The sequence below is a fragment of the Martes martes genome (genome assembly GCF_963455335.1).
Source record: "Martes martes genome assembly, chromosome: 1".
Lineage (NCBI taxonomy): Eukaryota > Metazoa > Chordata > Mammalia > Carnivora > Mustelidae > Martes > Martes martes.
The window spans coordinates 200,091,401-200,117,489 of NC_137888.1; the positions used below are offsets into that span (position 1 = coordinate 200,091,401).

The 26,089-nt window shown below is 42.9% G+C and overlaps 1 protein-coding gene across 1 annotated transcript in view; it reads left to right on the forward strand.

The window, feature by feature from the left end:
• The first annotated feature begins 9,903 nt into the window (after positions 1–9,903).
• SCAP (SREBF chaperone) overlaps positions 9,904–26,089 on the forward strand; it is a 70,872-nt gene continuing 54,686 nt past the window's right edge. The window contains exon 1 of the mRNA XM_080828402.1: positions 9,904–10,004. The gene's annotated coding sequence lies outside the window, so the exon portion shown is untranslated. The remainder of the gene's footprint in view (positions 10,005–26,089) is intronic.

The following is a 26,089-nucleotide window of genomic DNA, read 5'->3' on the forward strand; positions in this document are numbered from 1 at the left end:
AACAAGAACACTGCTCTTCAGGGACTGAGGAAATTTATATCCGTTTTTAAAATTTCACTTCTCACATTTCTTATTTTTTGTAAAAGGGAACAATTCATTACTCCTCCCTTCAAGTCATACCATTGTGTTGGTTATCCTACTGATAACCAGTAATAGTAGCTGCTTTTCTTCCCAAAATATCACAGACCTGATAGAATATTTGAAAATTATGGCTATTGAAGAATCTAATGATTCTTTTATGAATACTCTTCAGTATTAATACCAGCTTCATCTGACCTACAGTTCTGAATGGGCATGGCACCCCGAATCATTTTTTATATGAATGTTGTTATTCTGTTTTTTCACTTAATTTACAATTTAAATTCACAAATTTACTTAATTCACTTAGTTAATTTGTAAATTAATTAAGTTTTTTATATAAGATTTTATTTATTCATTTGAGAGAGAGAGAGGGAGCACAAGTCGAGGGGAGGGGTGGAGGGAGAGGGAGAAGCAGACTCCCCACTTAGCAGGGAGCCCGACTCGGGCCTCTGTCCCAGGACCCCAGGATCATGACCTGAGCCAAAGGTAGATGCTTAACTGACAGAGCCACCCAGGTGTCCCTGAGTTCACTATATTTTAATGTTTAATGGTTATTGAGCATTTTATGGTGTCATTATTCTAATTTGCTCAGCTATTCTCTGAGGGTAGGTTCTGGGATTTGTAATTATAAATTGTGTTACAAATACTCTTTTATTATTTTTAATCTCATTAGAGATGTTATTTTGGGGGTATCTGGGTGCTCAATTGGTTAAGCGTCTGCCTTCAACTCAGGTCATGATGCCAGGGTCTTGGGATCAAGCCCCACATCGGGCTCCCTGCTCAGTGGCAAGTCTGCTGCTCCCTTTCCTTCTGCCCTTCCCCACTGCTTGTACTTTATCTCTACCCTCTTCAAATAAATAAAATCTTTAAAAAAAAATTATATTGGGCACCTGGGTGGCTCAGTGGGTTAAGCCTCTGCCTTCAGCTCAGGTAGTGATCTCGGGGTCCTGGGATCGAGTCCCACATCGGGCTCTCTGCTTGGCAGGGAGCCTGCTTCCTCTCCTTTCTCTCTCTCCCTCTGCCTACTTGTGATCTCTCTGTCAAATAAGTAAATAAAATCTTTTTTAAAAAATTATAAAGATTTTGTTTTTAAGCAGTCTCTATCCCCAACATGGGGCTCGAACTCAAAACCCTGAGATTGAGAGTCACATGCTCCACCAACTGAGCCAGGCAGGTTGCCCTAGGAATTTTATATGCTATACCTATTTGAAGGTGGGGCAAATACTTGTTTCCTGAGAACATTCATACAGTCGTTCAACAAATATTAAGCACCTTCTATATGGCAGGCTGCTGTAGGCACTGAGGGTATGACCATGACAAAGCAGGTCCCTGCCTGCAAGAAATTGAGAAGTAATCTTTGTAGAGTTAGACTGTGCTAAGTGCTATGAATAAAACAGGAAGGGGCACTTGGCTGGCTCTGTTGAAAGAGCATGTGACTCTTGATCTCAGGGTTGTGAGTTCAAGCCCCACACTGGGTGTAGAGATTACTAAAAAGAAAATGAACTTTAAAAAATAAAAAAAAAGAGCAGGGGGAAGGGGCCTATGAAAGTGAGGGATGATGAAATTTTAGTCTTCTCCCTGAAGTGGAGTTTTTTAATTAAAGCATGGATTGGGGCACCTGGATGGTTCAGTTGGTAGAACATGTGACTCTTGGCTTCCAGTTGTGAGTTCAAGCCTCATGGTGGGCGTGGAGCCGACCTAATTAAAAAGGCAAAACAAAACATGGACCAGCACTCACGTGGTATCATATTGTCCTTCAGAATGATGGAGCCAGTTAACAGTGATCTACAAGTTTTCCTCCACCAACACTGGGTTTAACTTATCTTTTACTAGTTCAATAGTTGTGTAGAGTTGTGTGAAAATGGACACTTCTTTAACTAGGCTGATTTTCTCTCTCTATTTTCCCATGTGTGGAGAATGTATTCCTCACCCTTAATCACTTATCAATTAGAATCTGGGGTCAACCTTGTTTTATCCATTCCTTGTAATATTTTGGAAAGGATTTTATCATTTGTTCATGTATGTATTTTTCTACTTTTAAAAACACTTTATATTCAGAAAGATTTGTTTTCTGTTCCAATATGCATTAGTTCAAGAAATATTTGTGGACTACCAGTTTTATTTAAGGGACCATTAAGATAAAGACAGTCCTAAAGGCACCTGCTGTGCTCTGATGGGAGCTAGGAAACAGGCGTCTAAGTAATGTGACCCAGAGGAGAAGATGTTGAGGGCTATCAAAACAACTCAAGTAATGGACGGTGACAGGCTGATCGTCACAGGAAAGAGCGATTATTTCCTCGTCACTTTTTTGCTTTTGTTGAGGGAGCAGAGAATTGGGGAAGAAGTTATGGAGGCAATACTTTTTGAACAAGACCTTGGAATTACTCCTGTTTTGTCTCTGATGGTACCTTAGTTCTTCAGGATTTGGGAGTGGTATTTTCCTTCCCGAGTGGGATGAAGGTGCTGTGCTTCGTTGTTGTTGTTGTTGTTGTTTCTAGCTTAAAATAATTTTAAAAAATATCCTTCAAGTTAACTGATTTAGACTTTGCTACAGTATTGGGGCGCCTGGGTGGCTCAGTGGGTTAAAGCCTCTGCATTCAGCTCCGGTTGTGATCCCAGCATCCTGGGATCGAGCCTGCCATCGGACTCTCTGCTCAACAGGGAGCCTGCTTCCCCTCTCTCTCTGCCTGCCTCTCTGCTAACTTGTGATCTCTGTCCGTCAAATAAACAAAATCTTAAAAAAAAAAAAAAAAAGGAATTTGCTACAGTATTATAATTTGTCTCCATGCTAACTAAATAGCCCAACAGTATTTACTGAAAAGTAGTAATCCTTTTTCATTACGTAGTTTAGGTTTATTTATACGTAAAGTTCTTAAAATTGAGCTTTTCTGAAATTTGTTTTTACCAGGTATTGAAATGTTAGTATATGTCTGCTCTCAAGAGCCTTTATTAAAAGGGTACCAGCCCCACTTATTTATCCAGATGAATTTCACCAGCATGGTATCAAACTCTGTAAAGTATCCTTCAAGGATATTTTGTTCTCATTTTTAAAATTGCAGTTGTATCATTTTATTTAAAAAATTAGTGAAGAAATTAATACTCTCTTATTAAGTGCTTTTTATTATTGGAAAAGAAATGATCTGGTTTTATAGAGTTTTTTAGGTTTTTTGTTTTGTTTTAAGTAGGCTCCACACCCGCATGGAGCCCAACATGGGGCCTGAACCCATGATTCTGAGATCAAGACCTGAGAAGGGCTGGATGCCTAACCAACTGAGCCACCCAAGTGCCCCCAATTTTGTGGATTTTTCTATGGTGTCTTTGACATAGGGATGTAGTTGACTTTTTTTTTTAAGATTTTATTTATTTATTTAAAAAGATATTTTATTTATTTATTTGACAGACAGAGATCACAAGTAGGCAGAGAGGCAGGCAGAGAGAGAGGGAAGCAGGCTCCCCGCTGAGCAGAGAGCCCGATGCAGGGCTCGATCCCAGGACCCCGGGACCATGACCTGAGCCGAAGGCAGAGACTTTAACCCACTGAGCCACCGAGGCGCCCCAAGATTTTATTTATTTATTTGACAGAGAAATCACAAGGAGGCAGAGAGGCAGGCAGAGGGGGAGGGGGAGGCAGGCTCCCTGCTGAGCAGAGAGCCAGACATGGGGCGATGCGGGGCTGGATCCCAGGACCCTGAGACCATGACCTGAGCTGAAGGCAGACGCTTAACCCACTGAGCCACCCAGGTGCCCCCGTAGTTGACTTTTTAAAAGGTATAACTTATTTTAGTTTTTCTAAACTAATCTCTAATTGAGATTCCTGAATTTTTAGATATTTTTTCGTGTTTTCCTTTTTTCAGATATTAACATCTGCAAATAATGCCAACCTTGCTTATTTTTCCTTTAAATAGGGAAAAATTTTTTTATATAAGTATAGTTAATTTATATTAGTTTCAGGTGTTCAACATAGTAATTCGACATTTACATACATTATGCAATGCTCGCCACCATACAAGTAATGGTAATTCTCATCTGGCACCATATAATATTACACTATTACTGGCTAAATTTCTCATGCTGTATTTTGCATCCCTGTGACTTACTTACTTTATAACAGGAAGTTTGTACCTCTTGATCTCCTTCACCTATTTTGCCCATCCTCCTACCCCCCTCCCCTCTGGCAACCACCAATTCTCTGGATTTATGAATCTGTTTCTGTTTTTTATTTTTCATTTTTAATTTCCACATATAAGTGAAATCATACAGAATTTGTCTTTCTGTGTTTGACTTATTTCACTTAGCATGGTACCCTCTAGGTCCATCCATGTTGTCACCAATGGCAACAACTCATCCTTTTTTATAGTTGAGTAATATCCTAGTGTGCGCGCACGCTTGTGTGTGTGTGTGTGTGTGTGTGTGTGACATCTTTATCCATTCATCTATCAAGGGAAACTTGAGTTGCTTCCGTATCTTGTATTCACTATAGTAAATAGTGCTGTGATAAATACAGGGGTGCATTATCTTTTCAAATTAGTGTTCTTGTTTTCTTTATGTTTCTTTTTGTTTTCTTTGGGTAAATACCCAAAAGTAGAATTACTGAGTCCTATAGTATTTCTGTTTTTAATTTTTTGAGGAACGTACGTATTGTTTTCCACAATGGCTATACCAATTTACCTTCTCATCAATAGTGCCTGAGAGTTCCTTTTTTCCCCACATCCTTCCCAAAAACACTTGTTGTGTTTTTGATTCTAGCCATCTGACAGGTATGAAGCAATACCTCATTGTGGATTTGATTTACATTTCCCTGATGATAAGTGATGTTGAGCATCTATTCATGTGTCTGTTGGCCATCTGGATGTCTTCTTGAAAAATGTCTTTCTGAGGTCCTTTGCCCATTTTTTAATTGGACTTTTTTTGGGTGTTGAGTTGTAGGAGTTTTTTTAAATGTATTTTAGGTATTAACTCCTTATATCATATATAGATGTATATCATTTGCAGATTTCTTCTTCTGTCCAGTCAGTTTGTTTTGTTAATGGTTTTCTTTAGTATGGAAAAGTCTTTTTAGTTTGATGCAGCTCCAATAGTTTATTTCCCATGAATAACTTCAGTCAGCATTTTGAAATCTGTTAAGAGTGGTGTGAAAGGACATGGGGCACCTGGGTGGCTCAGTTGGTTAAGCATTGCCTTTGGCTCAGGTCATGATCTCGGGATCCTGGGATCAAGCCCTGTGTTGGGCTCTCCACTCAGCGGGGAGTCTGTTTCTCCCTCTCCCTCTGTGCTCTCCCTCCCTCCCTCCTTTCTCTCTCTTTCTCTCTCAAATAAGTAAAATCTTTTTTTTTTTTAAGATTTTATTTATTTATTTTACAGACAGAGATCACAAGTAGGCAGAGAGGCAGGCAGAGAGAGAGGAGGAAGCAGGCTCCCTGCTGAGCAGAGAGCCAGATGTGGGGCTTGATCCCAGGACCCTGGGATCATGACCGGAGCTGAAGGTAGAGGCTTTAACCCACTGAGCCACCCAGGTGCCCCACAAATAAATAAAATCTTAAAAAAAAAAAAAAAAGTGGCATGAAGTTTTTTTTTTTAAGATTTTTAAAAATTTTTATTTATTTGACAGAGAGAGACAGTGAGAGAGGGAACAGAAGCAGGGGGGAGTGGGAGAGGGAGAAGCAGGCTTCCCACCGAGCAGGGAGCCCTATGCAGGGCTCGATCCCAAGACCCTCAGATTATGACCTGAGCCGAAGGCAAATGCCTAACGACTGAGCCACCCAGGCGCCCTGGTATTTGTTGTTTTAATTTCTGTTTTTAAGGGAATAGGAAGCATATTTTATAGTAATTCTTACTTTTAAAATACATAAATTATCAAGTTAGTGAAATAACCTTGGAAAGGGAAAGAGAAAAGAAATGCTCCTCCTCAATCTCTTGCTCCCCCGCCCCCCCTTTACAGTTTAACTGGTAATCATTAGTGAATTCTGTACTTTCTCAGCCTCATTGAGGTACTGGCACTATTTTTCCTGTGCATGTGTTGAGCATCTCTCTGTTGTGTGAGCACTAAATTCCTTTTGCAGCCTTGTTTTACTGGTATTTGTTCTATTTTCTATAACCTACTGCTTATGTTAGGCTTGCTAAAATTTTTAAATTAATATTATTGAGCTTCTATGCAAACTGTATTTGTAAGAAAGATGAGCTATAATTTTTTGCTTAGCTCTGTTAGCTTGGCTGTGTTTGAGCATTAGAACAATGTATGCCTCAGGGTACTTGGGTGGCTCAGTTGATTGAGCATCTGACTCTTGGTTTCCGCTCAGGTCATGATCTCAGGGTCGTAGGTTTGAGCCCCGTGTCATGTTCTGTGCTCAGCAGACAGTCTACTTGAGGATTCTCTCCCTCTTCTCTCTGCCCCTCCCCCCTTTCAAATAAATAAATCTTACCCAAAAAAGAGCAATATATGCCTCATAAACCATGTTGAGGAACTCACTGCTTTTTTTTTTTTTTTTAAGATTTTATTTATTTATTTGACAGACAGAGAATCACAAGTAGGCAGAGAGGCAGGCAGGGAGAGAGAGGGGGAAGCAGACTCCCTACTGAGCAGAGAGCCTGATGCAGGGCTTGATCCCACTGAGCCACCCAGGTGCCCCGGAACTCACTACTTTTTGTATCCAGACAAATTCTTAGTTTATTTTATCCCAAATTAGGACTTACCTTCGTCAAGGTAAAGTAATTTTTTGGAGGTAGTTTAGAAGTATTTCTTTGTTATTGCTCTTTACATATGATAACTTTTCATTGTGCCAGTTTTAGTACTTTATTTCTAAAATAATTATCCATTCTATTTTTTTTTTACAAAAATATTTGTAAATCATATATACCATAATAGACTTGTGTCCAGAATATATAAAAAACATACCTCATTAAGAAGACAACCCAGTTAGGGGCACCTGGGTTGCTCAGTGGGTTAAAGCCTCTGCCTTCCGCTCAGGTCATGATCTCAGGGTCCTGGGATCGAGCCCCGCATCGGGCTCTCTGCTCAGCAGGGAGCCTGCTTTCCCCTCTCTCTCTGCCTGCCTCTCTGTCTACTTGTGATTTGTCAAATAAATAAAATCTTAAAGAAAAAAAAAGAATCCCGTTAAATAATCTGCAAAAAATTTGAACAAATATCTCACCCAAGCAGACATAGGAATGGCCAATAGGCGCATAAGAAAATGTTCTATATCATTACCCACCAGGGGAATACAAATTAAAACCACCATGAGATGCCACTGTGGAATCACTGAAATGGCTGTAGTGAGAGGACAGACAATTTCAAGTGTTAGCGAGGAGATGGAGAAATTGGGGCCTCAGATAATTGCTGGTGGGGATGTAAAGATGGTGCAGCCACTTTGGAAAACAGTTTGGAAGTTTTGTGGTTTTTTTTTTTTTTAAGATTTTATTTATATATTTGAGAGGAAGAGGTAAGGAGAGAGCATGAGCAGGGAGGAAGGGAAGAAGTAGGCTCCCTGCTGAGCAGGAAGCCTGACCCCAGGACCCCGGGATCATGACCAGAGCCGAAGGCAGATGGTTAACTGACTGAGCCACCCCGGTGCCCCTGTTTGGCAATTTCTTAACATAGATTTACCATCTGACTCAGCCATTCAGTTCCCAGGTATATACCCAAGAGAAATGAAAGCAGAAACACTTGTAGGTGGATGTTCACACCGTGTTATTCATAATGGCCCAGAAGTGGAAACAAAATATCTGTCAACTGATGAATGGATAGACAACACAGCGGGAGAACCCTGCAGTGGAATGCCATTTGGCAATTCAAAGGAATGAAGTGCTGCCGCATGGCACAGCGCGGATAAGCCTCAAAAACAAGATGGCAGACACAAAAGGCCTGATAGCGCACTAGTCCATGGGACTGTTGGTGAGCATGGGAAATGACTCCACTCAGTTTCTTTTTGGGCGTATCCTGGAAATCATTGGACACTTAAAACAAGTAAAGTGTATTTTAAAAAACCAAGGTTATCCTGACTCCACCCCTCAGAACTCTTCTGTAGTAACAAGCAGCCTTCAAAGCCCAGAGACATAAATGGACAGACGTACACTTCATTTAAGTTACATGTTTGGAACTATAGGTCGTTGCTTCCATTCTGCTCCATGACCTCTCATTCTGGTACCCAGCTGGAAGGAGCATTCCCAATGTGGCATTGCTGTCCCCCTGGCTAAGGGTGAGAATGAGAGGCTCATTCTTCCAACCAGTGGCTCTTAGAGCTTCTGCCAGGCCATGTTCACTCACACCCTGTTGGCCAAAGCCAGACACGTGGCCAAAGCTGCCAATGGAGAGGGAAGTGTATTCACCCTGCCGGAAGGCACCACAGTCACTGGACATTGGGCAGGGCTGTGTGTGTGATCCCACCGCTCACCGAGTAGGGAACAAGGAAATAGTCGATTATAATGACCTTACTCGAGTACTCTCTCCAGGTACCCTCTCCAATGTCCCATCTGAAACCAGAAGCCAATCCTGAATACAGGGCAAAATCTTAAAGATCACTTTAGGCCAAGGCCAGTTGTCCCCACTATTGTCTACTTTCCCCTGACAATAGTGTGTTGGGCAGGGAGGGAGGCAAGACATGCGGGGGCCCTGGAGAGGTGGTCCTGAGCCCTGTGGAAATGAATGGGTGTGAGGGAGGGGATATGACTCTTTGAAGAAGGCTTGGAAGGGGCCAGCGGCCTGGGCCGGCACAAGGGCTGCTTCTGAGTCCCACTTGGCATTGTGACTACATCTACACCTTATGCCATCCCAGAGCTGTTGCCTCTGAGGGCAGGAGCAGGGTCTGTCTGGGGTGGGTGCGGCTGAGCTGAGCGTGCCCAGGGCTGCAGGGTTGGAGGCGGGTCTGATCCCTGACGCTCTAGACCGGGTTCTGAGAGGGCGAGGTGAGTGCGATCAAGGTCCCCGCTTGCGGCCTCTGGCAGTCAGTGCGCAGCATCCCGGCTTGGCCAGCGCTGGGCGGGCCAGGACTCGTGTCCCCACAGGGGACGAAGCCCCCTCCGTTTCCCTTATATGATACCTCCCTCGGGGTTTTCGGGACGCTCAGATGAACGCTCAGGTCAGCCCCCGGCACAGAGTAAACGCTCAGTGGACGCAGCTATGCGATTAACAAAGACACGGTCCGTGTAAAATGGTTAAATGCCCATCGGCGAATGGAAAAACCCAACACCCTAAATCTGCCACCCAGACATATCCACCCACTACACAGAAGCAGCACCCAGACCCTTCCTTCTCCGTGGTTGACTTTCCATAAAAATGATATCGTACTCTAACAGTTCATTTTGAACCTCTTTCAGGAACAGGTTTCAACATCAGTAAGTATTCATAAGACTTGTCTTTTAAAAAGGCTGTAGGGAAACTCGTTTTATGGACTGAATTTATTCGACCCACCTGTATTTGTTGTGCATCTGTATTGCTGTTTTTAATTTTGCTGTTTTAAGCGGGGACCTAGGCATCTTGGGCACGTTCTTGGTAATTCTCGGAAGGTGCTGTCATAGCGGTCAAGCCCTGGTGCGGGCTCAGGGCCCTGCCCCATCTTCAAGCCCCGCCCCGCCCCGCCCCGCCCCGCCCCGCCCCGCCCGGCCCAGTACCGCCACCTCTCCCTCCCTCCCGGTGGCACGGCAGGCGTCCGCCAGGGGGCGAGCGGGAGCCGCGGGCGGGGCTCGACTACGCATGTGCGCGCCGCTGGAGCACGTGCGGGGGGCGGTGAGGGCGGGAGGGGAAAGGTAGGAGGTGAGAGGTGAAGGGGCGGAGAGCTGCGCGGGCGCCCGGCGGCCGGGAGAGAGAAGGCGGGCACCACGCACCGGACCGCGGGCCGGGAGCGCGCACGCCGCGCCCCGCCCCCGCCGCTGCCGCCGCCGCCGCCGCCGCCGCCGCTACCGCCGCCGCCCGGGAGCTACTGCTGCCACAGGTACTGCTGCGCGTGTCCCCACGGCGCCTGTCCCGGGGCCCGGGCCTCCGGCCGCGCGGCCCCGGGAGGTCGGGGGGGTGGGGGCCGCCGGGGACTCGGGCGCGCGGGCGTGGGCGCTGTCCAGCAGCCGTGTGGGCCGGGAGACCGCAGCCCAGAGAGGGGGCCGGGCCGCCGCGTCCCCACCCGCACCGGGTCCCCGCCCGCGCCCTCGTGTCCCCACCCAGCTTCTGGCCCCGGGTGACCACTGCTGGTTGAGGGGGTCGCGCTACGGCGGCCCCTGGCCCGCCGTCCCCGGGAAGCCGCCGCTTCTAGAACCTGCTTCGGAGCTGTCGGGGTTTTCCAGAGCGCGGGGGAGAGCTTGCTGTCCACTCTGCCTCTTTTTGGGGCTGTCTGGTTTTGAGGCAACACGTAGCTGCTTCGCTGGGTTTTGCTTGGTTTCTAGTTTTGCCCAAGCCCAAACTTTGCTCACTCACGTTGCCGGTGTTTACTGTGTTGCCTTGTGTTTATTACCTCGGTATATCATACGGGATTATAATGTCACGGTGGCACGAGTGCAGGGAGCCTGGGCCTTTTGAAGTGCAGAAAGTTGCACAGGTGGAAATGCTGTTGGCCGGAGGGAGCGGAGGGTCCCCGCGGGTGCTCTGGCAGGAGTTCCCCTTCCTTGTGGCTACTTGCTGGCCCCCCCTTCTGTGGTAACAGAGCTGCGGGGTTAAACTCTTTCTGGGGATTTTGTAACAATTCTTGTGAAGAAAACCTAGGAAAGGTTTCCTTAATGATGTTAGTTTTGTATGTGTTTCTTTTATTGGACCAGATCTCTTTTGGAGTTTGGTTATAGGGTGTCTTATTGGTGTGCTGCTGTCTCAGGATATCCTGCTAGGGTCAAGAATGTGTGGGTAGTGTTCCTGAATGATGCTTAACCGATGAACTACTTCTTTTCCTTTTTTATTCCTTTTCTACGATGCTATTTTTTTTTTTAAGATTTTATTTATTTATTTTACAGAGAGAGAGATCACAAGTAGGCAGAGAGGCAGGCAGAGAGAGAGAGAGAGAGAGGAGGAGAAGAAGGCTCCCGCTGAGCAGAGAGCCCGATGCGGGACTCCATCCCAGGACCCTGAGATCATGACCTGACCCGAAGGCAGTGGCTTAATCCACTGAGCCACCCAGGCACCCCGGTGCTATTTTTTTTTTTTTTTAAGATTTTATTTATTTATTTGACACATAGAGAGAGATCGCAAGTAGGCAGAGAGGCAGGCAGAGAGAGAGGGGAAAGCAGGGTCCCCGCTGAGCAGAGAGCCCAGTGCTGAGCAGAGAGCGCAATGCAGGCCTGGATCCCAGGACTCCCAGATTATGACCTGAGTGGAAGGCAGTGGCTTAATCCACTGAGCCACCCAGGTGCCCCTATGGTGCTATGTTAAAAAATAATTTTTTGGAGTGTCATTGTTACACTCCATGTTACATTATTTCCAGATGTACACAGTGATTCAACTGCCTGTACATTATGCTCACCACAAGGGTAGTTACCATCTGACCTGAATTTTTTTTTTTAAGATGGCTCCAAGTGAAGCCCTGGTGGGGTGGGGGGGGGGAGGTCTTGAACTCTTGACCTTGAGATCAAAACCCCAGCTGATAACAGGAGTCAGCTGCTCAACTGACTCAGCCACCTGGGCCTCTGTGACCTGAACCTTTTTTTTTTTTTTTTTTTTTTTAATTTATTTATTTGTTAGAGAGAGAGAGAGAGCGCGAGCACAGGCAGACAGAGTGGTAGGCAGAGGCAGAGGGAGAAGCAGGCTCCCTGCCGAGCAAGGAGCCCGATGTGGGACTCGATCCCAGGACGCTGGGATCATGACCTGAGCCGAAGGCAGCCGCTTAACCAACTGAGCCACCCAGGCGTCCCGACCTGAACCTTTTTAAGTGTATGTTAATATAGTTTGGGTTTTAGGTTTTTACATATTTGCAGCATTCCCAGTAGGTACATCATGTAAAAAACAAAATATATGTTTATGTATGCATATGTATGTATATGTGTGTGTATATATATATTCATAGTCATTGTTTTATTTTGTTTTTTTTTTTAAGATTTTATTTATTTGACAGACAGATCACAAGTAGGCAGAGAGGCAGGCAGAGAGAGAGGAGGAAGCAGGCTCCCTGCTGAGCAGAGAGCCCGATGTGCCCCCATAGTCATTGTTTGAGTCTCAGATTGAAAGAATTCTCATTGGGGCGCCTGGGTGGCTCAGTGGGTTAAAGCCTCTGCCGTTGGCTTGCGTCGCGATCCCAGGGTCCTGGGTTCGAGCCCCGCATTGGGCTCTCTGCTTAGTGGGAAGCCTGCTTCCTCTTCTCTCTTTCTCTGCCTACTTGTGATCTCTGTCAAATAAATAAATAAAATCTTAAAAAAAAATTCTCATTTATTGTGAGCTAATCTGGTGTTTGAGAGCTCTCTCTTTTCTTTTGCTGTTGTGCAAAAACCACCTCTCCTGAGGTCTCCATGTGCTTTATAATCATTGGTTTGCCCCCCCATCCCCATCACCCAGACCAGTTGACTGTTACCAGGTGGATGTAAAGTCTACTCCTAGTTTATGACTGAACGATGGAGGCAGAAAGATGCTGAATTGCCTGAGGTCATATATGAGCAAGTAAACTGTCCAGTTGGGGTGCAAACCATGCTTGTGGGGTTCAGTACTTATGCACGTATTAACGTTTGGTGGCAGACTTAGGAATGCTTACTTTCTTAGTTATCTAGCCACACACATGAATATGTCCCAAGGAATGACATATAGGTTTATGTGCTGTTCAGTTACTCTCACCGTTGATAGCCATTTGCTGTGGCCAGGGTTAGTTATATTGGCTCCAACAGGTACTTTGTATACGGTTTATGTCATCACTTCCATTTGAACAGGTGAGAAGACCGCTCCTTAGAGTGAAGCTGGGTTTCCAGGGTCACCCAGCTTGTAAGTCGTGGATCAGGTCTTCAAACCAGATCTGCCAGACTCTACTGCCTGAGCTGCTTCCACTGTAACTTGCTTCCTTCCTGAGTTGGCTGATGAAACAAAGTCCAGGTGACTCGCCTTCCCCCCAAGCAGTAATTGAGTAAAAAGTATTTATTGAACACCTGTGCTGTCTACGTACTGTGCTAGGTGCTCTAATAATAGCTTATCTCACTTAATCGTTATAGTAACCAGGTGAGATACTGTTATCACCCCCCCACCCCCTCGCCTTTAGTGATGAGTTTTTTTTTATTTTAATTTTATTTATTTATTTGACAGAGATCACAAGTAGGCAGAGAGGCAGGCAGAGAGAGAGGAGGAAGCAGGCTCCCCGATGAGCAGAGAGCCCGATGCGGGGCTCGATCCCAGGACCCTGAGATCATGACCGGAGCCGAAGGCAGAGGCTTTAACCCACTGAGCCACCCAGGTGCCCCATAGTGATGAGTTTTTACAGATGCTATCTGATGGGTCCTGGGTCACTGCTTGAGTTAGAGGCAGCGCCCAGGTGCAAACCCAGGTTTGCTTGACAACAGAGTCCATGCTTTTATGCTCTTGTTGCAGCAGAGTACAGTGATGGGGTTAAAGGAAGGAGCTAGCTAGCATCACAGACTCAGGTCAGAGATGTGGAACTCAGCAGGAAGGAGATAGCAGTTTGGGGGCTGCATTTGACAGCTTCCGCTTCAGTGGTCAGGGGCATTGCCCGAGCGTGCTTGTGGGGTTGCTGGGCCATACGTAAGTTTTACTGTGGAGTCCAGAGATGGGGCGTGTGCATGCAGCAAGGGCGCATGGAGGTCTCGGAAAAAAAAATCAAAACTGATCTTCGTGTTTGTTTTAGCTTTACTTAATTTTTATTAGGTTATTTTATAAGGTACACTATATATTACAGCAGTACATGCGTATATATGAATACACATGTATTGGGACGTATACTCAAGTTCTTTTTGGGGGTTTAAGTAAAAAAAAATTTGGAAACCACTGACTTATTTGATGTTTAACATTTGTATCAAACATGTAAGGTGTTGAGCTAACCATTTGTTCCTGATTAGGAAGTTTAGTGAAGTTCACTGTAATTTCACATAATCAGGGAGAGTAGTATTTCGTATTTTTTAAAAACATTTTTAAAAATTTATTTCAGAGACAGATCACCTGTATGAGGAGGGGAGGGGCAAAGGAGGAAGCAGATTCCCCACTGGGCCAGATGTAGGGCTCAATCCCAGGACCCTAATATCATGACCTGAGTGGAAGGCAGATGCTTAACCGACTGAGCCACCTAGGTGCCCCAAGAATGGTATTTCATATTAATAACCAGTTATAAATTATTTTAAAAATTGCAGTCACATTTTTGTGAAAGAGGACCTGGTATTTTATTTTATTTTTGGATCTGGTATTTTAATAGGCTTTATGTCTCAAATGTAGTAGCAGTGTTAAGTTTGGAGCTATAGTGACTGATATAACCCTTTAGAAATTAAAATTTTGTTGAACCTCTATTTTAAACTTGTTAATGTCAGTCAGAAATAAGAGAGACTAAAATAATCAGTTAACATAAATGTGGCAGTTGTAATAGTCACATTTGTGCTGTTAACTTTAGAGTATTTGCAAATCTTAGATGATATTTATATATATTAAAATTCCAAATGTTGGTTCCTTACCACTTCTTACAAATGAGTTTTGAGTTTCTTCAGGTCACTCCGCTGCAGTGGTTGGTACATTGTATCAAAATAAGCAATTCCAGAATTCTACCTAACTTAAAAAAATCTTTAAATTATCTTCCAGTTTATTTCACAATTGAATAGATTAGTGTTTGTTCAGGAGTTCAGGTTAAAATAACAGAAAGGGATTTGAGCAAGAAAATACATTCCCCTCGCTAGACAGGTGAGGCATTATTCATACCAGTGGTTCTCAGACTTTTGTGTGAATTAGAATCACTTTGTTTTAATCCTACTTCGCTAGAGTCTCTGACTCTGTAGGTCAGAGATAGGCCTTGGAATTTGAATTTCAAGCAAGTTTTCAGCCAGCTGCTGCCAGTCTTTGGAACCATACTTTGAGAGCCACGGCTCCATACAAGCACAATGCCGGTGCTGATGTGTTTCACACTGAATCCCATCAGCATCAGTCAGTCGTATATTATAGTTTTGCCAAGTACATAACTGGCTCTTGTTTTTAGACAGTTCCCCTTATTTTTAGATGATGTCATAATTAAGATTTCATTCTCAGTGATACTGCTGTTTATACATTTTACTGCGTACTATATTTCTAAATTTCTTGAGTTAGAATTTTTTTTTAATACAAATTGTCCGTGTTGAAGAACAATTAGTATGCAGGTGTGCACATGCACAAGTTTTGTAATCACGGTGGTGACCACTAGCAGGCGTCACTCTTGCTCATTCTCTTGTTCTCTGTCTTTATAATGGGATCATACCGTTTTGTATCCGATTCATCCATCTGTATCCATGTTATGTGTGAACATCTTTTTCTGTAAAACACTATCCTACAGCATTTTTTTTTTAACTTAAAAATCTCAGTTATTTCCCTGTTTCCCAGTTAACTTGATCCTTTGAGCAGCTTGCTGTGTTTGGCTCTGGTCCTGGGTTGCACCTTTCAGAAGATCGCAGTATCGCTCAGAAAGTCTCCGGTCGTGGTCCTCTTCAACAGTCTTCAGTATCCCCCTGCTCTCAAGGTCTTCCCCGAGCTGGCCTGCCCAGCCCTTCTTCCCTACCACCTCACATGGATGCCACCTCATCTCCGTGGGTGATTAGGTCCCTTCTGCCAGCCTGAGCCTTGGTTGGGTTTGGATATGCATTCTAATTTGTCATCCCTGCAACAGTGACTGTTGGAAACACCAAGACCTGCCGTTAGCAAACAACAGAGAATGTTGCATCTCATATTCCTGTCAGGAAAGATAATCTTGAATTCTTCTCCCAAGTGCCATCCGAAGCTCAACTGGGAGAAAGAACATTCATTAGACTGTGCTGGGAGGTGGGCTTTTGTTGTTGTTGTTGTTGTTTTAAGATTTTTATTTATTTATTTATTTGAGAGAGAGAGAGCGAGAGCGAGCACGAGAGTGGGGAGGATCAGAGGGAGAAGCAGACTCCCTGCTGAGCAGGGAGCCTGATGCCATCCTGAGACTCTAGGATCATGACCTGAGATGAAGGCAGTCGCCTGACTCACAGAGCCACCCAGGTGCCCCTGGAAGGTGCTTTAATGCTTACGTTCCAGGCAATGTTTTGCCTTTGAGTGAAGCCAGATCATTAGGAAGCAGCGTAATTCTGGCCCCTCTTCCAGCTTTTCAGTAAACTGACTTTGCGTGGCCCCACCAGCTTGTATTAAATCTATCTGAGAAGTCCCCTAGAAAACCTAGGCCATTTAGAAATTTCTTCATGTTCAGTGCCTGGAGTAACTGTGCCTCTTTTAAGCTACTGGTTTGATTTTTTTTAAAGTATATGGTGAACTGTGTCAATAATGTTTCCTTCTTTGCGTTGGCTATTAGGGAGCTCAGAGTCCTGTTTGTCTGGCGTGTGGTTTCTGTATTAAATTATTTTTGGCTTATAATGTTCTGTTTAATGGCTAGTTATTTTGCTCTTTAAGATTTTGCCACAAAATATAGAACACATTTCATCCCCATTCTAAAGATTACTGTGATTGTATTGTAACCAAATGTGTTCCCACCCTATTTCCTTTTTTTGTAATACATTTGAATTCCTCCTAGCCCTATCCCCTACCCCCTCCTGTGTACTCATTCTTTGTTATTGTAGTTTAATTTTTCTGTTGTGGTAAATACACATAAAACTTACCGTGTTAATCATTTTAACTGTGCAGTTGAATGGTATTAAATGCGCACATAACGTGCAACCATCACAACCATCCTTCTCCATTTCTCTCTTCATCTTGCAACACTGAAACTCCATACCCATTTAGCATTAACTCCCCATTCCCTCCTTCCCCTTGCCCCTGGCAACCACCCATTCTACTTCCTATCTATGATTTTTTTCTAATCTAAGTACCTCATGTGGGTGGAATCATACAGTATTTGTCTTTTTGTGACTGGCGTGTTTCATTTAGCATGATGTTCTCATGGTTCATTCATGCTATAGCATGTATTAGAATTTCCTTCCTTTTTATTTTATTTTTATTTTTTTAGACTACTTATTTATTTGAGAGAGAGAGCCACAGACAGCAAGAGAGGGAACACAAGCAGGGGACGTGGAAGAGAGAGAAGCAGGCTTCCCACTGAGCAGGGAACCTGATGCTGGGCTTGATCCCAGAATCCTGGGATCATGATCTGAGCCAAAGGCAGGCGCTTAACAACTGAGCCACCCAGGTGCTCCTGTTTGTTCTGTTTTTTTATAGTAACCATCCAGGTGGTTTTGAGATAGTATCTCATTATAGTTTTGATTTGTATTTCCCTAATGGGTGGTGATGTTGAGCATCTTTTCATGTGCTTGTGAGTCATTGGTGTATCTTTGGAAAACTGTTTATTCAAGTTCTTTGCCCAGTTTTACATCAGATTGTTTTTTGTTGTTGTTGTTGAGTTTTAGGAGTTCTCTATGTATACTGGATAGTAATCTCTCTCTCTTTTTTTTTTTTTAAGATTTTATTTATTTATTTCGCAGACAGAGATCACAAGTAGGCAGAGGGGGAGATCACAAGTAGGCAGGGAGAAAACAGGCTCCCTGCTGAGCAGAGAGCCCAATGCGGGGCTCTATCCAAGGACCCCAGGATCAGGACCTGAGCCGAAGGCAGAGGCTTTACCCCACTGAGCCACTCAAGCATCCGTGGATAGTAATCTCTTTATCAGATACTTGATTTGTAAATATTTTCTGTGTACTGCCTTTTTACTCTGTTGATAGTGTCTTTTGATGCACACAATTTAAAATTTTTTATGAAGTCCAATTTTTTTCTTTTGTTGCCTGTGTTCTTGGTGTCTTTTTTTTTTTTTTCCCTTCAAGATTTTATTTATTTATTTGACAGAGAAACACAAGCAGGGGGAGCAAGAGAGGGAGAAGCAGGCTCCCCACTGAGCAGGGAGCCTGATTCTCCATCCCAGGACCCTGGGATCGTGACCTGAGCTGAAGGCAGATGCTTAACAACTGAGCCACCCAGGCAGCCCTGTTCTTGGTGTCTTATCCAAGAAATCATTGCCAAATCCAATGTTATGGAAGCTTTTGCCTTTTTTTTTTTTTTTTTTAAAGTAATCTCTGCACCCAGTGCGTGGCTCTAGCTCATGACCCTGCAATCAAGACTTACATGCTATACCTACTGAGCCAGCCAGGCAACCTTTGCCCTGTGTTTTCTTAAAGTTTGTTTGTTTGTTTGAAATTTATTTGCCGGGCAGAGATCACAAATAGGCAGAGAGGCAGGCAGAGAGGAGGGGAAGCAGGTTCCCTGCTGAGCAGAGAGCCGGATATGGGGCTTGATCCCAGGACTCTGGGACCATGACCCAAGCCTAAGGCAGTGGCTTTACCACACTGAGCCACCCAGGCACCCCAACACAGTGTTGTAGCATGTATCAGAATTTCATTCCTTTTTCAAGCCAAATAATATTCTGTTGTATGTGTATCCACATTTCATTTAGCTCTTCATCTATCCGTGAACACTTGGATTATTTCTGCCTTTTGCCTGTTGTGAATAATGCTGTTATAAACATGAGTGTACAGATATCTGTTCAAATCCCTACTTTCAATTCCTTGGCTGTATACCCCGGGGAGGAGTTGCTGGATCATTTGGTAATTCTATGTTTCACTTTTTGAGGACCTGCCAAACTATTTCCTACAGCAGCTGCCCCATTTTATATTCTGTCAGTAATGCACAAGTGTTCCCAGTTGCTCCACATCCTTACCAACACTCATTTCCCATTTTCATTTGTTTGTTTTTAATTTTTTAATAAGAGCCATTCAAGTAGGTGTGAAATGGTATCTCATTAAGGCTTTAATTTGCATTTCCCTAATGATTAGTGATGTTGGGCATCTCTTTATGTGCCTCTTGGCCATCTGTGTATCTTCTCTAGAGAAATGTCTGTTCAAGCCCTTTGCCCATTTTTGAATAGGGTTATTTGTTTTTCTGCTGCCAAGATATAAAAGTTTTTTATTCTGGGTATTAATTCCTTATTAGATGTGATTTGCAAATACTTTTTCACATTCTGTGGGTTGTCTTTTCACTCGAAAGTTTCCTTTGTTGCACAAAAATTATTAATTGTTTGAGGTCTGGTTTGTCTGTTGTTTTTTTTTTTTCTTTTTTGCCTGTGTTTTTGGTGTCATATGCAAGAAATCCTTTTTAAATCCAATATCATGATGCTTTTACTCTACTTTCTTTAAGAGTTTTATAGTTCTAGGGGCACCTGGGTGGCTCAGTTCGTTAAGCATCTGCTTTTGGCTCAGGTCACGATTTTGGGGTCATGGGATTGAGCCCTGCATGGGGCTCACTGCTCAGCGGGAAGTTTGCTTCTCCCTCTCCTCTCCCTGCTCTGCATTCTCTCTTGTTCTCTCTCTCTCTCAAATAAATAAAATAAAATAAAATAAAAAAGAGTTTTGTAGTTTTAGCTCTTTGTTTAGGCCTTTGATGCATTTCAAATTTATGTATGTGATCTAAGGGTTCAACTTAACTGTTTTGTATAGTGGCTATTCAGTGTTCCCAGCACCATTTGTTGAGAAGATTGTGTCAAGGAGAAGGGCTCCAGGAGAACCTCATCTTTGGTCTCTTCTTTGCAGTTCTTTCCCTCACAAACAGTGCTTTTGCAGATATGTGTTGGGAATGGAACCATTTTCCATGTGGCATTTGTATGAAAAGCTCTTGAAACCATAATAAAAAGGAGACTCATCACACCCCCACTTTGGGGTAAGCTATTAAGAATGATGGTGCTCTCCAACAGGCCACACATTTGTCAGGAAACCAGGCAAGGGACCTCCATCCTGTGTGGATGTAGATGTGGCTGCCCATTTGTAGCTGGGAACAGGTGGCTGTTCCCAGTACCTGCCAGGACTGAGACTGAGGTACCTTCTGCCTGGGCCACAGGTCTTGTGAAATGACAGGGCTGCCCACTGTGCTCTTGAGTTGTTTCTACCTTTATTTTATTTTTTAAGATTTATTTATTTATTTTAGAGAGAGAGAAGGCAACTGGGGGTGAGACAGAGGGAGGGAGAGAGAGAATCTCAAGCAGATTGCCCGCTGAGCACGGAGCCTGCTATGGGGCTCGATCTCACAATCCTGAGAACATGACCTGAGCTGAAATCAACAGTTGGACACTTAACTGACTGAGCCACCCAGACACCCCTGTTTCTAGCTTTAAAACAAATTCTTTTCCCATATTCTTAGCAAGGGTCAGTTCAATCTCTTTGTTAGCCATTCCTGACCAGTTCAAGAGGGAATAAGAATGTAGGTAGCTGGCACTATGGAAGAAAATCTTTAATGTATTTGTTGATGTCCAGATATGTGGAGGGGTAGCATCATGTACTTGGTTACTTGTGATGACCGTCACAACCAGTTAATACAATTTTGTTTTCCCTTCAATCTGGGTGTTGCTGTGCCATACCAATGATTTTTTTTTTTAAGGTTTTATTTATTTATTTGACAGAGAAACAGCGCATGTGTGAGAGAGAGCATGGAGCAGGGGGGGGAGCTGCAGGTAGAGGGAGAAGGAGGCTCCCCACGGAGCAGGGACCCTGACTGGGTTGTGACGGGGGCAGGGGGCAGGAGGGATGGGGGATGGGTGGGGAGGGCTCAATCCTAGGACTCCCAGGTTATGACCCGAGTGGAAGGCAGATGCCTTCAACTTTACTGACTTCGACTTAACTGACTGAGCCACCCAGGCGCCCCCAATGATTATTCTAAATGTGGCAGTAATCATTCTCTTGAATATATGTATTTTCACGCTTCACGTTCTCTGAAATCAGCTTTCATTCATGAACTGAAACTTCTTTCTCTTTTCAGTACTTTTAACTTACTCTGCTGAGCATTCTTCTGGCTTATTTGGCTAATTTTGATGCTTACAGAAGCAGAATTTCCTGTCCTAATCATTGGTCTACTTTACAAAGCAACTTTCAGGAAAATCTTCTTTTCCCCAAGGATGAACTGTTTGCACCAGTGGACTAGTTTAACACAGTGAACAGACCTGCAGTGACTTTCCGCTCGGTGCCAGATGAGGTGCTGGGTGCTCTAGGGAACACAAAAGTGATTCAGCAGTGACCTTCTTCCCGAAGAAGCCACAATCGATCAGAGGAGGCTGAAAGAGAATGAACGCAGGCATGATGGAAATACAGTTATGGAAGCTCAGAGACGGAGGCCGCTGCTTCCACAGGGAAGCGTTCATTATTGTTAATTTCAGCTTTTCACTGCAGTAATAGATTCACATGGCAGAAAATTCAAAAAGGAACAACAGTATACATGGGAAAGCTTCCCTTCCATCTTGCCCCTGGCCACCGCATCCTCTCCCCAGAGGCAGCCAGTGTTACCAGTTCTCTAGTATCTATTCAGGGGTGTTCTTTGCATGATACAAACGCACAGAGAGCTCTTTTCTTTTACATGAAAGTAGCACAGTATGTCCCTCGTGTTTTTGTCTCTTTGTGATAATTTGTTATCAATACATAAGAGCTTTCTCATTGTCTTTCGCAACCGGATAATAGTCCACAGTCAGGATGTGCTTTCCTTTAGCCAGAGCTCTCCTGACGGACATACAAGGTGTTGTAAATTTTGCTAGTTTAGGAACACTGAGTTACCTTCTATATGCATCCTTTGACGCATGGCCAAGTACATCTGCCTCGTCACTTAACCAGGAGCAGCATTGCTGCGTTAGTGAGTATGTGCTTTTGTAAAATTGTTAGCTCTTACCCGATCAGCCTCCATAGAGGCTTGGTGCCCATGTGCTCCTTAGCTGTGTGTGGCAGTGCCTGTTTCCGCATACCTCACCAGCACTGGGAGAGCGCAAGGTTCGATGTTTCCCTGCTTGATAGGTGAAAAAATTGTTTGTGTATATTTTTTCTTCCAAAACTTAGTTTACCCTATAGAAAAGTTAAAAGAGTAATAGAGTGAACATTCATATCAGGGTAGTTTTAATTTGTAGCTCTCCCGTTGCTCTAAGATTGAAGGACCATTTCCATTTATTTCCTTTGCCCATTTTTCCTTTGGGCTTTGGTGTTTTTAACATTGATTTTGTAAAAATCGTTCATTTATGAAGGAACTTAGCACTTTGTTGGTGATAAAAATTGCGGTTATATTTTTCCAGATTGTTATTTCTCTTTTTATTTAGGATGGTTTTTGTCATGAAAAAAAAATAGTTCTTTATTGGGTCATATTCATTGGACTTTTAAGGCTTCTGGGTTCTTTGTCATACCTAGAAAGAGCTTCCCTATTAGAAGAGTATGAAAAATTACCCTGTGGTTTCTTAAAGTACTTTTTAAATTTCATTACTTACCTTTATATCTTTTATCCATTTGGAATTTGAGAAGTGTGGCTCCAACCTAATTTTTTCCCAAATGGCCACCCATTTGTTGCAACACCTTGTAATAAGTAATCCATCTTTCCTCCCACTTGTTCAAATGTCCTTTACTGTATGTGATATACTTTGCCACATGTTGTATGAATTTGGGTCTATTTGTGGACTTTCTGTTCTACACATTAATCTATGTGTTTATGTTTGGGTACACATTGTTTTAATTACTCTGGCTCTAGAGCATGTTTTGATATTTAGTAAAGTTAATTATCATTCATTGCCTTTAACTTTCAGAACTTTCCTGGCTATGTTTGTTTTTCTGTATGAACCTTAAGATAAATCTGTTTCAAAAAAAAAAAATCCTTTTTGTTTTTCTTGGCACTGTGTTACATTTTTAGGTTAATGTAGGATGAGTGATATTTAGGTGATGAGTCTTCCCCACTCAGACTATGCCTTTCTCTTTGAGTCTTCTTTCATGTCCCTCTGAGTTTGAGAGATTTCTTGGCATTTCTTGTTAAGTTTATTCCCAGAGCTTTTTCTGTTTTTAGTGTTGTCAAAGCATTTTACCTTCTACCTTCTTGTTGGTGATGTATGTGAAAGCATGGATTTCTGTATGTTAATTTTCACTACCTGCCAGTAGCGAAAGGTAAAGGTTTTCAGTTGATTCTCTAAGTATATTAGGATATACTCTGCAAATAACAATCATTTTACTCTTTTTCGGAGGATTTCGGACGGATTTCGGAGAATCCGTCTCACCCCACAGTGTCCTTTTCTAGTTGCGTGCCTGTGTTTTCTTCCCATCGCCTAATTGTGATCACGGGCACCTCCACAGCAGTAGTAAATGGTGGTGATGAAGTGCACAGGCTTGTTTGGTCTTTGAATCTGATGGGAATTACTGTAATGTGTTCCCAATGGGGTTGATTTTGACTTTGGGATTGAGAAGGATATAAATAGTTGAATTCTGTGTCTGTCTATCATCTATCTGTATGTAAGTATAATATAAATGGCAGGTTTTCCTTCTTTTCTTATGGCTCAGTAGTATTCCATTGTAAATATACACTACATCATCTTTATCCATTTACCTGTTCACAGACAATTAGGTTGTTTCCATAACTTGGCTATTGTGAATAATGCTGCGCTGATGGGGATGCAGATAGCTATTCAAGATAATGATTTTGTTTGCTTTGGCTATATACCCAGAAGTAGGATTGCTAGATTATAGGTTTAGTTTGGTTTTTAATTTTTTGAGGAATTTTCATATTGTTTTCTGTAATGATTGTACCAGTTTACTACCAACAGTGTACAAGCATTCCCTTTTCTCCACATCTTTCCCAACACATGTTTTCTGTTGTCTTTTTACTTATTTATTTTTTTAAAAGTAGTCTTCATGCCCAGCATGGAGCCCAGTATGGGGCCCAAGCTCAGAACATTATCAGTCAGATACTTCATTGACTGAGCCCCCCGGGCGCCTCATCTGTTGTCTACTTATTTAGTTATTTATTTGGGGGAGACAGAGAGAAAATCTTAAGCAGGCTCCACATCCAGCCTGAGCCTGATGCATGGCTGGATCTCACAACCCTTGAGATCATGACCTGAGCTGAAATCAAGAGTTGAGGATGTTTAACCGACTGAACCACCCAGGAGTCTTTTTAAACAAAAGTCATCCTAACAGGTGTGAGGTAGTTTTGATCTGCATTTCCCTGATGATTAGGGGTGTTGAGTATCTTGTCATATATCTGTTAACCATATTTATGTCTTATTTGTAGCTATTAACAAATTATTGTTGCTGTAGTTACTTTTAGTAATTTTGTCTTTTAACCGTTATGTTGGAGTTAAGTGATTAACACACTACCATATTAGAGTATTAGAGTGTTCTGCATGACTGTATACTTGCCTTTACCCAGTGTATATTTTCATGTTACTAATTATTGTCCTTTCACGTCAGCTTGGAGTACTCCTTTCAGCATTTCTTGTAAAGCAGGTCTAGTGGTGATGAACTCTGGGCTTTTGTTTGTCTGAAAAAGTCTTTATCGCTCCTTCATTTCTGAAGGACAGCACAGCTTGATAAAGTATTCTGGCTTGGCAGTTTTTTCTTGCAACACTTTGTAGGGTTTTTTGCTTTTTGTTTTAAGTTTTTATTTGAATCACGTGGTGCTTCACGTGGTGCTCATCACAACAAGTGTTCTCCTCAATCCACATCACCTTTTTCACCCCTCCCCCCACCCTTTCCCCTCTGGTCACCATTAGTTTGTTCTCTATAGTTAAGAGTCTCTCTCTCTCTCTCTCTTTTTTAACCCTTTGCTCCTTTGTTTTGTTTCTTAAATTCCACGTATGAGTGAAATTATATGGTATTTGTCTTTCTTTGACTGACTTATTCCCCTCATTATTATACTCTGTAGCTTCATCCGTGTTACTGCAAATGGCAAGATTTTGCTCTTTTTTGTGACTGAATACTTTTTCATTGCGTGCATATACCACAGCTTCTTTCTCCATTCATTCATCTATCGACAGACACTTGGGCTGTCTCCATATCTTGGCTATAGCAAATAATGCTGCTATAAAAATAGGGATGCATGTATCCCTTTGAATTAGTGTTTTTGTATTTTTTGTGTAAATACCTAGCGTGATTGCTAGATACTGGGTAGTTCTGTTTTTCATTTTCTGAGGAATCTCCAGGGGTCTGAGGAACCACTCTTTTCCACAATGACTACACCAGTTTGCATTCCCACCAACAGTACCTGAGCGTTCCTCCTCCTCCACATCCTCATCACCACCTGTTTTTTCTTGTGCTTTTGGTTTTAGCCATTCTTACAGGTATGAGGTGATATCTTATTTTGGTTTTGATCTGCATTTCCCTGATGATGAGTGATGTTAAGCATCATTTCATGTCTGTTGGCCATCTGGATGCCTTCTTCAGAGAAATGTCTGTTCATGTCTCTTGCCTATTTGTAAATTGGATTATTTGGTTTTTGGGTGTTGAGTTTTATAAGTTTTTAATATATTTTGAATACTAACCTTTTAAAGGATATGTCATTTACAGATATCTTCTCCCAGTCCGTAGGTTGCCATTTAGTTTTTGTTGATTGTTTCCTTCCCTGTGCAGAAGCTTTTTATTTTGATGTTGTCCCAAAAGTGTATAGTTTTGCTTTTGTTTCTCTTACCTCAGGGGACCGACCAATCTAGAAAAAAGTTGCTAGAGCTGATGTCAGAGAAATTTACTGCCTGTGCCCTTTTCTAGGATTTTTATGGTTTTAGGTCTCACATTTAGGTCTTTTTTTCCCCCCCAAATTTATTTATTTATTTATTTTTAAATATTTTTATTTATTTATTTGACAGAGCGATCACAAGTAGGCAGAGAGGCAGGCAGAGAGAGAGGAGGAAGCAGGCTCCCTGCTGAGCAGAGAGCCCGATGCGGGGCTCGATCCCAGGACCCTGGGACCATGACCTGAGCTGAAGGCAGAGGCTTTAACCCACTGAGCCACCCAGGCGCCCCTCACATTTAGGTCTTTAAACAGTTTTTAATTTATTTTTTTGTATGGTGTAAGAAAGTGGTCTGGTTTTCCCAACAGCATTTGTCGAAGAGGGTGTCCTTTTCCCGACTGAATAGTCTTTCCTGCTTTGTCAAAGATTAATTGACTATATAATTGTGGGTTTCTTTCTGGCTTCTGTATTCTTTCTGT